This window comes from Mercenaria mercenaria, chromosome 7, assembly GCF_021730395.1.
Source record: "Mercenaria mercenaria strain notata chromosome 7, MADL_Memer_1, whole genome shotgun sequence".
In the NCBI taxonomy this organism is placed as follows: Eukaryota; Metazoa; Mollusca; class Bivalvia; order Venerida; family Veneridae; genus Mercenaria; species Mercenaria mercenaria.
The window spans coordinates 70,483,412-70,489,411 of NC_069367.1; the positions used below are offsets into that span (position 1 = coordinate 70,483,412).

At 32.6% G+C, this 6,000-nt stretch overlaps 1 protein-coding gene across 1 annotated transcript in view; it reads right to left on the reverse strand.

The window, feature by feature from the left end:
* LOC128558647 (ATP-binding cassette sub-family C member 4-like) overlaps positions 1-3,826 on the reverse strand; it is a 28,028-nt gene extending 24,202 nt beyond the window's left edge. The window contains exon 1 of the mRNA XM_053548630.1: positions 3,656-3,826. The gene's annotated coding sequence lies outside the window, so the exon portion shown is untranslated. The remainder of the gene's footprint in view (positions 1-3,655) is intronic.
* Positions 3,827-6,000: the final 2,174 nt, after the last annotated feature.

Genomic DNA, 6,000 nt, shown 5'->3' on the forward strand with positions numbered 1-6,000 from the left:
TTCTCTTGAATTATTTTTAACATTTGATTTTTCTATCCTTGTTGCCCAACCAAATTGCGTATAAGTACAGATTTAGTAAACTTATTTTGCCAAAGGAATAATATAAATATAAGCACTATTGTATTAAGTTTATTAAAGATTTGCATTGACATGTACATACTGTGCAAAATTCATTAGAAATGCAAGTTTATAAAATCATTATTACCCCCTTTACCTATCTCGGTTGCGCAACCAAGATTGGAAATAGATTAATTCCTTCCAACGTTACATCATGATGATGTTTTATAACTTGTCTTTTGATTCAGGTAGTTGGAATACATGTATTCCAATATTTATCAAAAGCAAATATAAAGCTAGAAATTATATTGAAATCTAAAGAAATAGTCCACTTTAGCCATACTTTTATATTAAATGGAGGCACTTACAAAATTCCATGAAAGTATGAAAAGATACATTTCCAGTAGGGATCTAACTCTTATGCAATGCGTCATTTTCCTTAAAGACCTGCGATAGTCCTACCTTTTAATCTTAAATTGCCACTGAAAAAGCATGAAAATCCTGACTATGAACAGTGACGCCTGTCAAAATAGAGTCTGGAACATCGAGAAGTGACTGCATTGATAGCATTAGACCTTAGTGCAGCTTTTGATACGGTAGATCACGATATTCTATTGGACGTTTTGAAATGTCAGTATGGTGTCTCTGGTGTTGCATTGGACTGGTTGAACTCATATCTGAGGCCACGGAGCTGCCGCGTGAGTGTGAATCAAACAGTGTCATCAGCACGTGAGCTTACGTGTAGTGTCCCCCAGGGAAGCTGTTTAGGGCCGTGGCTCTATCTCACGTACGCAGGAACAATTTTTGACATTGTTCCCCCGTCCATTTCCGTCTATGGCTTTGCCGACGACCACACCGCAAGCACACGTTTTAAGCCCGAACCATCCATCGAGGCTAAATCCATTGGTGAACTAGAGGAGTTTGCTACAGATTCAAATGAGTGGATGAACAGTAACAAACTAAAAATGAATTCCTCAAAAACTGAACATATTGCCTTTGGAAGTGCCCCTCAGTTGAATAAGTTAAACATTCACGAGATAGATATTTGTAGTGATAAAATCAAGAGACAGAGTAACATCAGATATTTGGGGGCCTATTTGGACGAAACTTTAACTTTCAAAGAGCATACAAAAATAAAGTGTAGAACGGCAATGTTGAATTTTTTCCGAATCAAAAACATTCGCAAATATTTGACTCAGGATGCAACTGAAACCTTAGTGCTATCGCTGGTTATTTCGCATTTAGACTACTGTAATGTTATTTTATACGGTATTTCTGATTGTGACATCGCAAAACTGCAACGCATTCAAAATATGTGTGCGAAGTTAGTTCTGAATCGTAGAAGAAGAGACAGTTCTAAGCAGGCACTCTACGATTTGCACTGGCTGCCGATCAAAGCCAGAATAAACTTTAAGATCTTGACGTACATGTTCAATTGCCATGTTGGAAATGCGCCTGCATATTTGATTGAACTCTTAACACCGAAAATCCCCCAGCGCTCCCTCAGATCCTCGGAGTCATCAGTTGACTGTTACACCGTCCCTTTCAACAAGCGAAAAACTTTTAGTGATAGAAGCTTTAGTACTATAGGGCCAAAGTTGTGGAACAATTTGCCGCTGAACATCAGACAAAGTTCTTCAATTGACTGCTTTAAGAAAAAGTTGAAAACGCATTTCTTCAGAGACTACTTTGCATTATTCTAAGTTTTGACTGAGTTTTAAAACAGTGATACTAGTGACAGTGATAGAAATTTAATGTTTGTCTGTGATAATTATATGTTAGTAATATTTTAAAATATAGTATTATCATTAACTTTAAATTAATAATTGCTATTTTAGTTCGTTTTAATTAATCTTATTTAAAATATTTTATATTTAATATTTTATTTCAACTTGTATTGTAAAACGCCATTGAATATGTTTTAAATGTAGAAATAGGCGTTTAAGCAAATAAACCAGTTTCAGTTTCAGTTTTCAGAGTCTATTTTATATAAATTCTATATAAAATACCTGTGGTTTTGCGTGCTAAAGTGTGACGCGTGGCCGTTAACTGTTACCTATTGTAATAATGGGTTGCATACACACAATAGAATTTGAATAGCCGCGGAGCAGGGCTTTAAACTAATCTCTAACCAAATATAATGAAAACTGAAAAATGTAGAGACCGTACCATAGCTCTTCGCATTCTTCGATTTTTCAAAATAGTGGTTTTTACAAGAGCACCGGTTACGATATAAATGTAAACAACGGACTCTGTCTATAAATTATTTGAATGAATGAATGATCGTCAATCTTAGTTATAATACTGATTGACGGTGAATGCTAATGACTCCATGTGTTGCAGAAAGGTATTTAGTTTGTAACTGTAATTTCCTATCAATTGATATCCTCTCGAAACTGGTGAAGTAATTGCTTATATTTGGACAAAGCCCACTGTCTTTGCCATTCGCAAGCTGCTAAAAAGGCAAATATATAAGATTCAGTGTAAGTTATATTTCACTGGTACTACCAGTTATTAATTTCATACTCTAAAAACATGTCAGAGAAATTCGGGCAGTTTTGACCGATTAAAAATTTTGCAGCATTAGATTATATTTTTTCTTTACACAAAAACTGCCGTTAGGTAACAAAGCGAATACGCCAATAATCCGGAGTAGGTCGATTATGTGTTAGTGTCACAAAACTGTTCCAGTTCACGTAATGTAATCAGTGCTCTTAAACTGCCTAGCTATATCTACTGCTGTTATAGGGAAGTGGAAGTGGTAGAGTGTCTGCCTTAGGTGTGAGAGGCCCTGGGTTCGAGTCCCAGTTAGAGCTTAACAATTTTCATTCTGCTACAGCATCTTTTTGCTGTTGAAGGACTGTTCCAATTGTTCTATATTTTTAGCACACAGTATCATGGATCATTATTTAGAAATCCAGATCACAGTTGAATGTTAAATCAAATGCACCCAAGTAGAAAATATTCGCTATATTATGTCCCTTTGATGTTTCTGCTCTCCAGGTCCAAGAAGAGTTACATTTCCATGATCAAAAAAAATTTCTTTTACATGAAAATATTAAATGCTCATAACTCTACGCTTCTGGTTAAAATATTGTTAATATATCTATTTCTTGAGAAATGTACGTACATTTGTCTTCATTTCAAAGCTTTTTAACTTCATACCTATGACTTGAAAACTTAGGTACTATCTCTAAAAAATGTAGTAAAATGTTGCTCAAATATGACAGATCACCTTTAAATAAAGTGTGCTCCAACTAAATTCACCAAATCGAAGGTAAATACTTTCATTTAAATACAAAGCAAAGTGACGATAATTCAAGGCACAGACAGTCAGTCCGTTACATTGATCGGTTCTATTTACTAAAATTATTATTTTTCATTTGTTCGCTATAAAACTATAAGAAACTCAAGATATAACAAACATAGTTAACTTGTCCCGAAAAGTTAATTCAATATCAAGACGACATTAAATATCGTTCAAAATGATAATGAAAATCATAATGAAAAGCAAATTAAGTCAATTTATATGGAGGATGATAAATGTTGATACGTGAAAACGTTCTGACTAGAGACAAGAACATAATTTTAAACTTACCAATAAGAAAGCCACCAATCACAGAAAATAAAGTTCCCCTGTGTTGAAAGAAATGCAATGACAATGACTATAAAAGTAAATAGTCCAGTCCCTGCTTTGAAATAATGACAATATGTAGATCCTGTCACTGGTTTTTCGCGCCTTTCTTCCTCTTTCGTTACCTGAACAGGTTCTGGCTGAAAATAAACAGAACAGAACAGAACATATAGTTTATTGATCAGACTTAAACCAACAAGGTTCCTCATCCATATACAATTTTACATAACCAATGATCACGTAAACACATACAATTATACAATGAACAAATATATTAAGACGTATAATTATCTGACACATTTTTATACTTGAACATTAAGTACATTTCTACGAACTTCAAAAGCTTTACATAAATAATTACACAAATTGCGTACTATTTTACGTTTTCTACAATCCAGTAATTCAATGAATTTAAACATGCTAAGTTTTTTTCACATAGTACTTCGGAATATATTCACTTCTCAATTATTTGTATCTATCACACTCTATGACAAAATGATATTCATCTTCGATGATATTTTTCTTGACATAACTGACACAAACGTTCATTATGTTCAAGTCTATTTCTTTCATATCTTGCAGCTTCTACTCTAAGTCTATGCGCAGATATTCTTAATTGTGTTAATAAACGTCTACCAATACTATGTTTTGTTATATCAAGATATTGTTCGTACTTTAAATCTTGTTTTAAACCTTTGTACACTGTCAAACAATTATTTGTTTGAAGGTTTTCATGCCATTCTTGTAAGTAACAGTCAATAAGTTTCTGTTTAAACATAGGTATGAAAGTCTTAACACATTTGGATTTTCCCACACATATCCAAAGCCATGTCTTTGCAATAAGAGCATAGTACGATCACAATTAGTAAAACGCTCACCTGAACTGAAAATAAAGAGTGGAATACAGGATAGGGCAAGATACAAATAATGCTCCAATTCAAGGAATCATATACTCGAGACTCTGAAAGAATAACAGTATTTTACACATTGGTTGCTTAAGATATAAGATAAAATAGTTTATTAGAGTCTCACTTTCCATGATACATATACTATACAATTATCGACTTTTTCATAGGTTGATATCAGGATTTATCAACCCGAAAAGAGTTATATCCACCGAGCTGAAGGCGAGGTGAATATAACTTTTTGAGGGTTGATAAATCCTGATATCAACCTATGAAAAAGTCAATAATTGTTTTATTACATGAATAGATGTATAGTCAGTCTTGTTATTACAATTATATCTTTAATAAAAAAATAAGGAATAAATTTAGATCAAATCAGGTTAATATTGGTTTTTCAATTTTGATCTATTTTTATCTTCGTACTATTTATAACCCAGGATAAATTGATATGATATGTACTCATCTCTTTTCAAACCGTATTCAGCCAATCAGAGAAACAATAGAATACAGTCATGTAATAATATACATTGTTAACATAGGATTTATCAAGGAAACCTTTCTGAAAATAGAAATACCAGAGACTATTAGTAAAACATATACCAAGCATTGCATATCAAAATAGCAAAACATTTACTTTCTCATTGCATACTAAAATAGTCAAATGTTTTAATAATATCTACATATTCAGGGTTAACCTGTTTACTTACTTTAAAATTGAAGAGTATAAAAAGATATATATTCCAGAATAATCTTAAAAGACGTAACTTCACGCTATATGGATCATATTTCGAATATATTATACTAATAATTATTAATACTCTACGTATAAAAATGTAGGATAAAAGAATATATTTAACTTTAGACGGGGTTGCGCCCTTTGAAACACTTATGATAAATATCTATTACGGTCTGGTTTGTGGGAACATTTTTTTCTTGATGATTTATGATCGTTCCCAGATCCCAACAAAAGAAAGTTCCGAGATATCAGGTATATCTAACGGTACTTTACGGAATGAATAGAATTAGGTCCCCAAATATACATATGCTTCTCAATCAGAATGATACGCAAGAGCGCGTAGACATGTTGAATGAATGTAATCCGTGTACTGCATATGAACTATTTAAGCAGAGCTAACGTTATTATATACTGCAAAAGTGTTTTCCTAAACTTTACAATTGCGATTCAGCTTTGTTTTCTGTTAAATGTAATAGTAGTTAAAAAAAATTCTATGACAAGGTATATCAAAACCAGACATTATGGAGATAATATCAAAACTTTTCGTAATATTCTTGGTCTTGACAATATTCTAAAATGAATGATTTGTTTTTAAATAAGATAATGTATTTTGATACATACAGCATTGTTTGGTGTTTAGTCATTTTATAGCTGGAAGCTACGCTGCC